This window comes from Oncorhynchus kisutch, linkage group LG1 (assembly GCF_002021735.2).
Source record: "Oncorhynchus kisutch isolate 150728-3 linkage group LG1, Okis_V2, whole genome shotgun sequence".
Classification (NCBI taxonomy): Eukaryota; Metazoa; Chordata; class Actinopteri; order Salmoniformes; family Salmonidae; genus Oncorhynchus; species Oncorhynchus kisutch.
In genome coordinates this window covers 73,447,938-73,462,937 of record NC_034174.2, presented here as the reverse complement: position 1 = coordinate 73,462,937, position 15,000 = coordinate 73,447,938, and the positions used below count along the sequence as shown (strand labels likewise).

General features: G+C 44.7%; 1 protein-coding gene across 40 annotated transcripts in view; it reads right to left on the bottom strand.

Annotated features, from left to right (window-relative positions):
• Positions 1-15,000, bottom strand: part of LOC109887211 (nuclear factor 1 X-type-like) — a 159,506-nt gene that overhangs the window by 123,155 nt on the left and 21,351 nt on the right. The gene's annotated exons all lie outside the window — the stretch shown is intronic.

Genomic DNA, 15,000 nt, shown 5'->3' with positions numbered 1-15,000 from the left:
ATTACAGTTTCTGCCTTTTCAAATATGTGATTCTTCAGGGGGAAAGGAAAGGGAACTCTGTCTAAGTCTGTGTCCCAAATGACACCTCATTATCATAGGGCGCTAGTCAAAAGTAGTGCACTATGTAGGGAATAGGGTGCCAGTTGACACGCAGCCCATAAAGGGGGATAGAGGAGGATTAAGAGGAGGCACATTTCCATAATATCTGATTCCTCAGATAGGTACTTGGCTCGTAGCACTAGCTCCCTCTAAGTAGAATAATATGGTCTGTGTCCAAAGGGCACCCTATTCCCTGTATAGTGAGCTACTTTTGACCAGAGCCATATGGGGCCCTGGTCTAAAGTCGTACACTATATAGGGAATAGGGTGCCCTTTGGGACATAGACGTGGTTTTGATGCATTAGTATCAGCATTCCATCACATCCCGTAAAGAAACTCAATATGTTTATTATCAACCATTTTAATCTGGAGGAGTAGACAGGAGTCAGACAAGGTGGAGAACCAGGTCGGGTTTAACATAGAGGCTGACTGGGGAGGGAAGTTGGGTAACTGTCTTTGGGAATGAATGACATTCCGTTCTTAGACAATAGACTGGCAAATGGAGAAATAGTTGTTAGATCGGCTAGACGGGCTGATTTCCAAGGAAAGCTAGCAAAGTAGCTTTTTAGTTTGACAAAATCTGAGATAAGACCCATGGCTCGCTTTTACTGAGAGAGAGAGAGAGAGAGAGAGAGGGTTTGTGTGATATTGTGTGACGTGTGTGTGTGTGTGTGTTTGTGTATCTCCTGTACTGAGAGAACTCTGAGACACAGAGACAGTGAGCAGTAGGTTACAGTACTTACTCTGGTCACACACACACACACACACACACACACACGAAAGGAAAATCTAGACGTAATAACAAATTAAATGGGAAGTTTTTCATCATTCCGATATTTGTTTAAAAGCTTATTTGTTTATTCACTTATAAACCTCCCATAAAGCCTCCAACTCAAAATTCCTCTGTTTGGAACACGAGAGAGAACATTCAAACAGTGTAAATTCCCATTGCTGGGAAAAGGATCGGCTCTATTCCAGGACCAATCCATAACATCTGAAAAGAAATACATTGAGCGCAACCGGGAAAACACAAACTGCCGGGAACGAGTTCAATGCTCATTGGAGATGTATGTTTCCCTCCTCCATGGTTGCCCCCCAAATAGCACCCTATTCCCTATATAGTGCACTACTTTTGACCAGGGCCCATAGGGCTCACAAACTCCCACTACTCTCACTGAGCTGGCTTGTTGTCGCTCCTGTTCCAGTTAACACACCACAAGCCAGAGAGAGTACCGCAAAAATGTCTAAATCAGCATCATTAGGCCTGTGTGCTCTAAACACACACGTTTCCCCTGAGTCTGGAGCCCTGGTGTGTGTGTGTGTCTTTAAGTCAATAAACACAAACATATCACCATCTCCCACCCAGCCACAACCCCTTCTAGCTATCTTGCCTCCCTAGTTGTAGCCACCAGCCCCCCAATGCCTCCAACCGCCCTCACCACCGCACCCAATACTGTCAACCGCCCTCACCACCGCACCCAATACTGTCAACCGCCCTCACCACCGCACCCAATACCCTCAACCACCCTCACCACCGCACCCAATACTGTCAACCGCCCTCACCACCGCATCCAATACTGCCAACCGCCCTCACCACCGCATCCAATACTGCCAACCGCCCTCACCACCGCATCCAATACTGCCAACCGCCCTCACCACCGCATCCAATACTGCCAACCGCCCTCACCACCGCATCCAATACTGCCAAACACCCTCACCACCGCATCCAATACTGCCAACCGCCCTCACCACCGCATCCAATACCCTCAACCTCCCTCACCACCACACCCAATACTGTCAACCGCCCTCACCATCACACCCAATACCCTCAACCACCCTCACCACCGCACCCAATACTGCCAACCACCCTCACCACCGCACCCAATACCCTCAACCACCCTCACCACCGCACCCAATACTGCCAACCACCCTCACCACCGCACCCAATACCGCCAACCACCCTCACCACTGCACCCAATACTGTCAACCACCCTCACCACCGCACCCAATACTGTCAACCACCCTCACCACTGCACCCAATACTGTCAACCACCCTCACCACCGCACCCAATACTGTCAACCACCCTCACCACTGCACCCAATACTGTCAACCACCCTCACCACCGCACCCAATACCGCCAACCGCCCTCACCACAGCACCACGTGTGTGTGGTGAGAGAGAGGGCTCCAAATGTCTTTCATTTGCAGGTCCGACTCCCAGTTGAAGAGTTGCATGTGTGTGACTGTGTGTTGAAACTCCACAGGTGAGATTGGTCAAATGAAACTAGGAATAACGTAAGGAGTAACAATGGAAAGGGTTAGAAGTGAGTTTGGGGTAAAACCTTCTAATCCACATCTGCATGTGTTTTAATATGGTTTCACATTAACTTACAATTGCCTCTCAGCACATGTGTGTGTGTGTGTGTGTGTGTCTCTTCCCCAATCCATATGCTATTACCAACCGTCATTACGGACAGTTTAATAACGATCATCATCAGAGTTGACTGATTCTTACCATGTTATTTTGTAATTGTCAATATTTCTGTCAGGTGGATCATCTTAGAGCAGGGGTAGGTAACTACATTCAGCCTTGGAGTGTCGGGGGTCGCGAAGATAATTATATTCATCTGTACACTGCAAATTGACCACAACTACACGTAAGCCCAAAAAGAGATTGTAGTTGGACATTTCACTCGTTTCATACTTTGATTACATTGAGACAAGATCACGTTTCTTTTTCATTCCTGGGAAAATATGTGCTTTTTATATATTTTTTGCTGAGTTTCAAACAAATATATGTTTTTTGTGTGTTTGTTTTTACTCAACTTTGGCAGGCCAAAAATAATCCTTCCCGGGCGGTTTTGACCCGCGGGACGCCTGTTGCCGACCCCTGTGTTATAGGAAGTAGTCTGCAATCAGATTGAAAACAGAAGCAGCAGGCACCTGAATCCAATTCATTTAATGTGACCCTTCCTGAACAACACTAGACCCTCACCAAGCATCGATGTGTAGAGGAACACGTTTGGGCCAATGGAATATATTCTCATGGACAGAGAATCAAGACAACAGCCATTAAGGAGGAATGTATGTATCGTGAGGCCGGTACTCGCACAAACTCAAGATGTTGTCAGTCACATCAAAACCAAAAAGTCTGCACTACTATAGTGCACTACTTTTGACCAGGGCCCATAGGGTGCACTACTTTTGACCAGGGCCCATAGGATGCACTACTTTTGACCAGGGCCCATAGGGTGCACTACTTTTGACCAGGGCCCATAGGGTGCACTATTTTTGACCAGGGCCCATAGGGTGCCATTTGGGATGCAGGCCTGGCCCATCTTGTCAAGCCATGATTAGTGCATATTATGGGATGAAAGCGTTGACGTGTCAATACTGTCAATGTGTGAAGTGAAAAGCAGGTCTGTTCAGCGCTGCACGGCCTGCGGCCTCATACTCCCGCTTTCAAACACACCTGTATGCACGCATACACACACTCATCTGTATGCACACATACACACACACTCATCTGTATGCACACATACACACACACTCATCTGTATGCACACATACACACACACTCATCTGTATGCACACATACACACACACTCATCTGTATGCACACATACATACACACTCATCTGTATGCACACATACACACACACTCATCTGTATGCACACATACACACACACTCATCTGTATGCACACATACACACACACACACACTCATCTGTATGCACGCATACACACACACTCATCTGTATGCACACATACACACACACTCATCTGTATGCACACATACACACACACTCATCTGTATGCACGCATACACACACACTCATCTGTATGCACACATACACACACACTCATCTGTATGCACACATACACACACACTCACCTGTATGCACACATACACACACACACACCTGTATGCGGGAAGAAGCAGCTTTAGAAGTACAGTGCAGTACGTTGCCATGGCGTTTCGCATCACACAACAGTACTCTGATTTAAATGTATATATAATCAAAATAAATGAATTGCAAACGATGTGACTTACTCTACGAGCATCAGGATCACTTGGCCAAGTCACTGTGAAGAATCCTGAAGAAGTCTCCTCTTAAGTCAATCTATGCAAATGCTGCTTTAAAAAAAAGTATGCTTGAAAATGAACAAATAAATAGATGAAAAACAGAAAGGAAGGAATGTTACAATAGAGTTCCAGCTAATTGTGATGTGACCTGTTGATGTGAGGGTCTGTAGTGCTGCAGACTGGCCACAGAGAAGTCTCTCTCTAATACAGCACACACACTCATTCTCCCTCTCTCTGTTTCTACACAGACACACACACACACTCATTCTCCCTCTCTCTGTTTCTACACAGACACACACACACAGATACACACACACGCACTCTTTCTCTCTCCCTACACACACAATCTCTTTTCCACACAGGCCTCCCTGCCTCCCTCTGTGTGCTCACAGCTGTGGATCTTGTACTGGGTTCACCTAAGGTAAAGATATGGTATATTACGTAATGGCTTATAGATTTTTCCACCCTTGGAGGGCAGCCAAAACCCTCCTCCTCTCTCCAGAGGAGTGAGAGCAGTGAGTTGAGAGTAGAGGAGAGCAGAGAGTTAGAGAACACTTTGTTCTACTGAGACTGACTGACTGTACTGTCCAGGCCTAGCCCAGCTAGCACACTTCTACTACAGTGGTGTACGGAATCAAAGGACGTTTTTCAGTACGAAAAGTACTGGACTGACTGACAGAGAGAGAGAGAGAGAAGGACAGAGAGGGGGGGCAGAGAGAGAGAGAATGGGGAGGGACAGAGAGAGAGAGAGGGGACATTAAGAGAAAGAGAGGGGACAGAGAGCGAGAGAGAGGGGAGGGACAAAGGGAGAGAGGGACAGAGACAGAGAGAGAGAAAAAGAGTGAGAGAGCTGCTCTATATTGATGTGACAGTCTAACATGCCTACAGCATTAGACGCTCCTGTCAACACCTCCCCATGCAAACGCTCCCTGTGGTACAAACACACTAAAATAAATGACCTTCAGTGCGTGTTGTGTCATGCCAATGCAGTGAAGCACTGGTACTCTAGACCTATGGTATCCTATGATCAGATCAACTGGCAAAGGGTACTGGATTACACATACACTAACCTATATCTAGCTGTATGGTTGACGAATGCTTGTTCCAACCACAGGACTAAATAGAACACTAATCATACACATGTATCTCTATGGTCCCATCTAACAGGGATCAAACCAATCAGGCTGTTCTACCTGCTTCATATGCTGTGTTATTACTTCTTTAGCCTAGCAGCTAACCAATCAGGCTGTTCTACCTGCTTCATATGCTGTGTTATTACTTCTTTAACCTAGCAGCTAACCAATCAGGCTGTTCTACCTGCTTCATATGCTGTGTTATTACTTCTTTAACCTAGCAGCTAACCAATCAGGCTGTTCTACCTGCTTCATATGCTGTGTTATTACTTCTTTAACCTAGCAGCTAACCAATCAGGCTGTTCTACCTGCTTCATATGCTGTGTTATTACTTCTTTAACCTAGCAGCTAACCAATCAGGCTGTTCTACCTGCTTCATATGCTGTGTTATTACTTCTTTAACCTAGCAGCTAACCAATCAGGCTGTTCTAGCTGCTTCATATGCTGTGTTATTACTTCTTTAACCTAGCAGCTAACCAATCAGGCTGTTCTACCTGCTTCATATGCTGTGTTATTACTTCTTTAACCTAGCAGCTAACCAATCAGGCTGTTCTACCTGCTTCATATGCTGTGTTATTACTTCTTTAACCTAGCAGCTAACCAATCAGGCTGTTCTACCTGCTTCATATGCTGTGTTATTACTTCTTTAACCTAGCAGCTAACCAATCAGGCTGTTCTACCTGCTTCATATGCTGTGTTATTACTTCTTTAACCTAGCAGCTAACCAATCAGGCTGTTCTACCTGCTTCATATGCTGTGTTATTACTTCTTTAACCTAGCAGCTAACCAATCAGGCTGTTCTACCTGCTTCATATGCTGTGTTATTACTTCTTTAACCTAGCAGCTAACCAATCAGGCTGTTCTACCTGCTTCATATGCTGTGTTATTACTTCTTTAACCTAGCAGCTAACCAATCAGGCTGTTCTACCTGCTTCATATGCTGTGTTATTACTTCTTTAACCTAGCAGCTAACCAATCAGGCTGTTCTAGCTGCTTCATATGCTGTGTTATTACTTCTTTAACCTAGCAGCTAACCAATCAGGCTGTTCTACCTGCTTCATATGCTGTGTTATTACTTCTTTAACCTAGCAGCTAACCAATCAGATTATTATCTGGCACTACTTCTTTCCTGCAAATCTTCAGATCAACTGTCTACACTGGATATATATATATTTCTAACATATCTGACAGTGAAGCTTCTGTCTGCAAATTCTCTTCAGTTTACTAATACAGGATACAGTGAGCCTAATGGTTAGAGAGCTGGGCCAGTAAACGAAAGGTCACTGGTTCGAATCCCCGAGCCGACTATGTGAAAAATCTGGCCAGGTACCTTTGAGCAAGGCACTTAACCCTAATTTCTCCTGTTAGTCTCTCTGGTTAAGAGTGTTTGCTAAAAGACAAAAATGTCAACTGTATCGAAACACGTGACGCAAACATTGTATCAAGCTCCTGATGAAGACGTAAGTAGAAAATCATCTGAGATGGAGGATTTAGTCAAGCCCTTTGGGACAGTATTCAATAGATCTGCTTTGTCAGAAATCAATGCCTATACATTGATCTAGCGGCTCTAATTAGATCTTTCTGTACTGTGTATGTGTGAGTGGTCTGTGTATGTGTGAGTGGTCTGTGTATGCGTGAGTGGTCTGTGTATGCGTGAGTGGACTGTGTATGAGTGAGTGGTCTGTGTATGCGTGAGTGGTCTGTGTATGCGTGAGTGATCTGTGTATGCGTGAGTGGTCTGTGTATGCGTGAGTAGTCTGTGTATGCGTGAGTGGTCTGTGTATGCGTGAGTAGTCTGTGTATGTGTGAGTGGTCTGTGTATGCGTGAGTGGTCTGTGTATGTGTGATTGGTCTGTGTATGTGTGAGTGGTCTGTGTATGCGTGAGTGGTCTGTGTATGCGTGAGTGGTCTGTGTATGCGTGATTGGTCTGTATGTGTGTGAATGGTCTGTATATGCGTGAGTGGTCTGTGTGTGTGTGAGTGGTCTGTGTGTGTGTGAGTGGTCTGTGTGTGGATGCATGATGTGTCAAATCCTCTTTGGAGAAAAACCCTACAAAGTAACTAGGAGCTTTCATTTCACGGTTAACCGCCTTGTCCCATTCACTGGGTTAGCTACCCGACGAAAAAGAGAAGAAACTAAATAAAAGAAAGAAAACACAAACGGGTGAGTCAGGGGGAGGAGGGGGGAGGAGGGGGAAACAACAACATCTCCTCCAGAGTTGAGGATCCTTCCTAACCGTTGCTCTCTCTTCAACAGAGGCGAGTTGACGAGGAGAAGAAAGTGGAGGGAGGAGGAAGAAAAAGAAAATGGGAGTCTCTTCTCTTCCAGGGCAGCTGCCAGAGAGCCTCTTCTCATCCCTCACTCCTCTCATCCCTCACTCCTCTCATCCCTTACTCCTCTCATCCCTCACTCCTCTCATCCCTCACTCCTCTCATCCCTCACTCTTCTCATCCCTCACTCCTCTCATCCCTCACTCCTCTCATCCCTTACTCCTCTCATCCCTCACTCCTCTCATCCCTTACTCCTCTCATCCCTCACTCCTCTCATCCCTTACTCCTCTCATCCCTCACTCCTCTCATCCTTCACTCCTCTCATCCCTCACTCCTCTCATCCCTCACTCTTCTCATCCTTCACTCCTCTCATCCCTTACTCCTCTCATCCCTTACTCCTCTCATCCTTCACTCCTCTCATCCCTTACTCCTCTCATCCCTCACTCCTCTCATCCTTCACTCCTCTCATCCCTCGATCCTCTCATCCCAGACTCTTCTCATCCCTCACTCCTTCATCCCTCACTCCTCTCATCCCTCACTCCTCTCATCCTTCACGTCTTTCATTACGTCTTTCCGTTATCACGTCTTCTGAAAGTTGTGTCCAACTTGGCAGAATCACAGACTTTGGTAGCGTCCCAAATGGCAACCTTTCCCCTGTAGGCCCTGGTCAAAAGTAGTGCACTGTTTAGGGAATAGGGTGGCATTTGGGACACAGCCTCTCCCTCCTTACCTTATGTATGTTCCTGGTTGGCAGGCTGGTCTGTCTGTAGACTGTGTGGGCTCAGGCTCAGAGGCTGCCTCACAAATGGCACCCTATTCCCTAAATAGTGCACTACTTTTGACCAGGGTCCATAGTGCATAATGTAGAGAATAGGGTACTATTTTGGACACACAAAGAGTCTGTGGCCTTCATCTATCTACACCGTTTCATTATTGGTATGTGTGTACATTTGGTTCTGATGTCTGATAGAATTTAATACCCTACAGAGGGAACTCATGAGTGAATTGAATGATTAGGTTTTTCAGAGCTCGACAATACACTTCATCTCTAATCTTTAAACTAAGCAAATAGGTGCCGTATAATGGCCACATTTCACATTGAATATAAAATGTGTTTTCTCATGGTGAGATTGGCTTGGCTGAGGAGAGGAGGATACGGCTGTTTGTCATCTATTCTTCTCTCTATCGTATCGACACCCACACACACACATATTGTACCATACTGAACTGATTATAGTTAACTTCTTCCCTCCACCACAATCCTCACTATGTATATCTGGAACGTGTGTGTGCGTGTGTGTTCCACAGCAGTATATCGCAGACCGCCACCAGACCGCTGTAGGGGCTGCCTGCTACCACTGGCCACGGCTCAGCCAAAATCTAATCCATGCTGGGGGGTTGGGGTGTGATACACACACACACACACACACACACACAGGGGACAGTCAGCAACCTATTATCCTGTGCTGCATGGTGATTGTGGAGGGGCGGCGGTAAAGTGTGGTAAATCCATTTTCCATGGGCGGTCAGGAAGACTGCACAGATAAAAAGATGAACAGACTTAACTCGTCTTCCTCAAAGGCAGGAGGAGAGGAGATGCACCCGGCCCCCGACCCCCGGCCCCCCGGCCCCCGGCCCCCCGACCCGGGATGAGAGATATAGTACAAGGTATCCTACAGGACTTCAGCTAGCTGGGACTTTAGTGCTTGCATCATTAGGTTACCAGTGGTAGAGATGGAGCATTCTGTTTAAATGTATATATGCATGTACATTCTGTCTCATTATGCATACAGTATAGTAAATGTATATACATGTATTATTACATGGATGCGTACAAGCGTGCATAAACACATACAGTAAATGTACACATTTACAAGCACTGCAGTATATATAACAGACATAGTCCTATACACATAGAACATATGTACTAGCACAGGGCCCACCAGGCAGAACTGACCCCAGGCAGAAGCTGACCCCAGGCAGAAGCTGACCCCAGGCAGAACTGACCCCAGGCAGAAGCTGACCCCAGGCAGAAGCTGACCCCAGGCAGAGCTGACCCCAGGCAGAAGCTGACCCGAGGCAGAAGCTGACCCCAGGCAGAGTTGACCCCAGGCAGAACTGACCCCAGGCAGAAGCTGACCCCAGGCAGAAGCTGACCCCAGGCAGAGCTGACCCCAGGCAGAGCTGACCCCAGGCAGAACTGACCCCAGGCAGAGCTGACCCCAGGCAGAGCTGACCCCAGGCAGAAGTTGACCCCAGGCAGAGCTACGCCCAGGCAGAGCTGACCCCAGGCAGAGCTGACCCCAGGCAGAGCTGACCCCAGGCAGAGCGGTGTGATCCATTAGCCTGGGGGAGATTAATAAGTAACCAGAACACAATGTAGTGCAGGGTGTCACCCTGCCAGGCAGCGCCGGGGCATTCTACCCATCCATCACCCCAAACCTTATGCCTATTCTCAGCTCCACCATCATAGAAATACAACGACTAGAATGGGCATCTCCATTCAAGTCAATGTTCCCTGATAGGTGGAGGGGCTGCGGGTCCCATTCTAATAGTTATATTTCTATGTCCAACACCAGCTCCTGTCCCCGTGTCGGTGTGGTGAAAAGTGACACCACGGCAGGAACGATGTTACCAGCTTGGTAGGCTATGTTACCGGATCAAGGGAGGCCACCTCGGCTTACACCAACACCACCGTACACCCCAGTCACCATCCGGTGCTGGTGTAACCAAAACCCACCGCTGACGCATGAGGTCCCTGGAGGACAAACTGGGTGAGAATAACTCACACTACTGACAGACTTACCGCCTGACAACAGGACTAAGGCCTATCTATCTTTACCTGACGACTCAAACTGAATCCTTCCACTGCTCTATGTTAGCTACATAGTCAGTCTGAGACTGCCATCATTGAAGTTGGTTGTGGTGATGTCAAAATGAGGATTGTTGGACAAAACAAAGTCATCAGCAATTGGATCATTTCTAACCAATCAGAGTATCAAAGCCAGTGATGAATTTTCTAAAAGCTGCTTTACCCACATGTATTTCTGGTGCTGGCCCAACCCATCGGTTTCTGGGACCAATCAGAATGGTAGAATGTGTTCACATTCTAGACATCTTTGGGGAGGTACTCAGATCCAGACTCATTGCGGAGAAGAAACTAACGTCCATGGGCGTAGTATTTGGCTGGAGCAAGGAGTTTGGGTAGCCAGGAAATATCTATGTAACATGGCAAGTTGTAACTTAAAAGTGTAAAAGGCAAATGAATCTATTTGAAATAGTTGAAAAATGAGACATGTAACATACATTTTATTTTGTGATTTCTCGACTGTTCCAAATTGATGAATTGCATAATAAATAAGGACATCATCATCAACTACTGAATCATTCATTGGTGCTTCCAGTACTGAAGTGATGAAGGAAGGGGTTAACCTACAAGCATTGACAGGGCTGGTTCCAGGCAGACATGACATCACTTATGGCCTCAGGCCGCTTTAAAACTTTAAAAAAATGTCTCTCCACCCCATGGCAAAATGTGTACAATTGCAGGATATCTGCTTAGGGCCCCCAAAAGGCTAGAGCTGGCCCTGCACATTTATCCCTGTGCGCTGACCTGCCCAAATCTCGTGACAACGCTTCTCAATCACACTAATATGGACACACATACTGCGGTGTCCTTGCTTTCCCTTCACACGCAATCAAACTACAACTACATTATTCTTTGAGAGATAATTATGACATCATCTCTATCACCAAACGTACATTACCTAATGCTCACAGCTATGTTTGGCCTAAACTCATTTCTTTCTTTCAAGTCGACCATAACGCGGGCATTCATTGCCACACACGGCTCAGTGCGTTTTATGTACGCCTACGCATTTGATCTTGAAATCAATTCAAAAACAAGTGGGGAATATACTAAACATAAAATATATACATTTTTTTAAACCATTAAATCGACCAACAACTAAACGCATGTCCAGCAAGGGTTACGTATTTTGTTATCAAGAGCAGCAGAAAAATTCATGGGTTGGCACTGTGCGTAAAAGGCAGACTGCGGAAGCCTCGTGAAAACGCAAGCAAATCCAGACTCGACGCAGTGTAGCCTGCACTAAATATCACATTTTCTGGGAAACTTGAGTGGAGACTGAAGCAATAATTGATATCCAAACACATTACATAAAACCTTTATGCAAATGGTTCCCTCCTCTCCTTCCTCTCCCTACAAAAAACATAAAACAGTGCCATATTCCTCCTCAAAAACCCTCCCAGCGCCACTTTGCAAATGTACTGATTTGGCTATCCATACTTCGCGTCCATTACGCGTCATGCCCAAGGTCCCTCACCTAAGCATGTCCATTCCAACAAAGCTTTTATCCTCATTAATAATGTATCACTGATTGTTTACGTTTGTTACCACATGTCCCCATTGCTGATTGTTTCATTATTAACAACATGGTTAAATCGAAGAAAATGTAAAGTCAATCTCCAGACAAAATGGTTGATTCCGGAGGAACGCGAGGATAATTCCCGCGGGTGGTATGATAAGCACACACACACTCTCTCTCTCTCACTCACCGGAAAACCAAGGTTAATTGGCCCTCTGAAAACTCCGTTCAACGCTTGGAGGGAACTTTTTAGTCAAAAGATCATATCGCAAGAATTTGCACAACTTGCAAACATATAATATTGGAACAGGCAAGAAAAAAAGATCGTGTATTTCCTTTCATATTCTCACTGCCAAATAATCTGCATAATGTCTTGAGGCCAAGCAATTTTGACTGCCTTTTTTATAATGCAAATACTGAATATGCTACTAGATTTAAATTAAATCAGATCATTATAACGCTGACAAATCAATTACTGGTGAAAAATCTATCAGTCGCGAGGAAAACAAATCAGCTCACAGAAGCTTAACAAGATCAATATGTATTGCGCATATGGGCAGCATGCACGCGCATATGGGCATAATGCACGCGCTCGCCGCGCTGCTCGGCTCATGTAGGCGGATCTGTAGCCAATTAATTTTAATTAATGGAAAGAAAGAGAAACATGATGCGCGCGGAGCTCAACCCCATATGCACTTGGCTTGGAAATATATCTAAACTAAATATGCAGTTTTTGAAAGAAGTGCCCTGAATAAATGTATAGGAAAATAAAACATAAACAAATTAAATAATGCCAAGTCTGAACTCTTACAAGCTAAATTACATTGACCCCAGCTGACCAATATGACAATATCTATCTTTAAAGAAATCATTAATGCTGTTTATGATTTTCTATAAGAAATACGTTTCTTTAAGACTGACATTTCTTCCACAGTGATTTTAGCTGAAGCGTTGACTGTCCTGTGTCTACTACAAAGAGCTGACGGAGAGGGCCTACATTTCTCCCCAGCCAAACATGCGGTTACTGTTCCTTAGGCCTAATTCTAAAACTGAACACTTGTTACAGAAAGTGAATAGAAATCACAGTGACAACAACACATCCAATTGTATGGTTAAAGTAGGCTATTAAGTCCAATTAAAATAACGAAGGGCACTCAATAATTCATGGAACTTCGAAAAACACTTGCAAAGCTGAGAAGGCCGCGTCTGGAATCTGGACTATTATGCGTGTAAGCACTTGCGTGTTGGTAAAATAAAATAATATTAATTGTGTGAATTATCCTATTAAAATTAAGTCAGAAATGCCATTAAAAAATGTACAATTCAACCTCAGCCACAAGTTAGGCATATTAGGCTATACTGAGAAAAGGAGCTAAGGCCCCGTGACCTATAGCTCTACTGCACGGCTATACAGGCTATATTTTAGCATACAATAATAGTGGTAAAAGACTAAACAAAATAGAACATCAAGACGCACACGGACAAAAACAAAACGTTATAATATTCATGTATTTTTAGAAGAGGAAGCCCTACAGTTTACTGCCTATGGCACCACCAGACAAAGGAAAATAGTGAAACGAGTGCTGAGATTGTGACATTTAAGGCGATATTCAAATCTAAGTGTATAATAGGCCTACTGTCTGTCTGTAAGCTACTTCCGTCGAGCTTCAAGGGGCAAACAAGTTCGGTCCTGCCGGTCCTGCCCTGCACTTCTCAGTTATAGGTGAAATTCTCACCGCTCCGTACGCGCTCAAACGCTTTTTCTCAGACGGCTACAGTGAAGTCCAAATATACACATCCAAAGTCTTAATCACATGTTACATGTTTTTTTAAAGTAAATTAATCAAATCATATTTGTCCTGTTGTTATTTCATATGCATATAAGCAGCATAGGCCTGCTGTAATGAGGCTACGAAACGGATTCCAGTGAAACGGGCCAGTAAATTGCACTGTGACCTAATTTTAAGATTTTCATCTGAAATAAATTATCTAGTCACTTAGATTAGTAATTTTCTATTTAGGTAAATAGGCCTTCATATGACTTGTCAGCAGCAAAACTGTTTCAAGTGCATTAACACATTAGCCAAGCATATGATCCAAAATCGCTTCCTTGTGTGCCATATTTTTTATTTCTAAAATACTACATGTTGTATCAGTATATAATTGTTAAATGTAGCCTACAATACTTGATTCTCCAACCACTGTCAACACATATCCGAATTCCAAACCAACCGAGGGAAAAGCCTCAATGTTATATAAATAAATAAATACCACATTAAAGTTACGCACAACGGCATTGCCATTTCATTGCTTGCCTTTTGCCGTCCACAATAACCCCAAAAGGAATATCAAAACCAACACTCCCTCATGTAGGCCTATGTATTCACCCGTATTCTGCCGTAAAGGTATCTCGTTCAACAAGCAAATATCAACTCAATTAAAACAAGCAACCTTTACAAATGTACTCATCTGGCCTATACAGTCAGATGTCAAAGGCCTATAAAGTCCTCATAGTTTAATGGCATATTTCTCCCTTCATTGTCTAGGCCTGTGAGGTCGCTTCAGTTGTGTGTCAAATGAAAGAAAACTACAGGCCGATAACATTCCCCATACTCGATTACATACAAGGAATCTATAAGTATACGCGTTACAATATTGTGACCCCAACACAACCCAATGCTGAGGGAAAACGGGCATGCAATCCCGCCGTCCTCCGAAATAATACACCTTTCCTTCTACCCTTATCATCGTAAAAACTACATGTTTCGATTGGAAATGTAAAACTATATTTCAACTAACTCTATACGGACATTTGCATGTGACAACAGAACAGAAGCCTAAAGCTGAGAGCCCGGCTACAGCTGTCGTGTGGGTTGAATGACAAGCACAGTGACAGTCGCTCAGACACCTCCATAGCCACCGCAACTATCGCAACAAAGTTAGAAAAATCGTTCATTTCCACGGAAAAGCACTCGAAAACTTATACATTCAATGCTGGTTCTTTTACTTAGTTGACATGGT